This window comes from Kogia breviceps, chromosome 3, assembly GCF_026419965.1.
Source record: "Kogia breviceps isolate mKogBre1 chromosome 3, mKogBre1 haplotype 1, whole genome shotgun sequence".
NCBI classification, from domain to species: domain Eukaryota; kingdom Metazoa; phylum Chordata; class Mammalia; order Artiodactyla; family Physeteridae; genus Kogia; species Kogia breviceps.
The window spans coordinates 36,629,153-36,630,087 of NC_081312.1; positions in this window are offsets into that span (position 1 = coordinate 36,629,153).

A 935-nucleotide genomic window follows, 5' to 3' on the forward strand; every position below is an offset into this window, starting at 1 on the left:
CATAAAACATCAGTCATACTATGGGAAGCCCAAGTGTGGGCCATCTGTCTGTTTCCAAGCCTTCCAGCTGGCTCTGGTCACTTGCATGGTTGGAAACCAAAAATGTCCACATGCTCCTAGTTGGGACTGTGTTCTCATGGCCACCTCTGGTCCAATTTCCTGTTTATGCTGAAATCTGAGTCTCCTTCTAGCCCTGCCTCCTTACTACTGTTTTGTTCCCTTTGCTGGCATGGACCCAAAGAAGGAAATCGGTCCTTTTTGCATTTAATTTGGCAAGGCAACTGATGACCCAACACTTTTTTACCAAGGGTGTGGAGTAATTTCTTTTCGGAAAGCAGACGTGATTACGCAGCACCAGGCCTGGCTTCACACGTGTGCAACTAATGCTGTCCCACAAGCACCGGTGCTCAGAGGGGCCTGCACTTAGGGTTTCATGCTTTGTGGTCACTTGTCTTTGAAAAATCTTTCAAAATTCTTGAAATTTTATCTCTGAATTTGTGCTCTTGTAAGTGAAGTCTGATGGATCAACAGAGCATGCGTCTGGGATTCACTCGCAATCCTCCCGCCAACTCCTTGCCTTCCTGGGGCAGGTTCTCAGCTGCACCCCTACTCCAATCCCCAGACCCTGCAACTACCTCCCACCTCTGCATGGTACCCCAGGCCCCCCCTTCCCACCCTCACCCTGTGACCTACCCCCAGCCTCTCACCTGTCCACGGCCGGGCTGGGACGGTGGGCACGTGGGAACTGGAAAAGCTTGGTCTGACTTCCTGGCCCGGGCCAAGTCCGGAACGGGGAGTTTACCGACGGTGGGCGGCATGCGCATGCGCCGAGTCGCAGCCAAATCCGGGCGCCCACAAGGATCTGCACTTGTGGAGTTCCCTATGCATGAGGGAACACGGGTTAAATAGCAAATTAAAACCAGCGAGACAGAGAG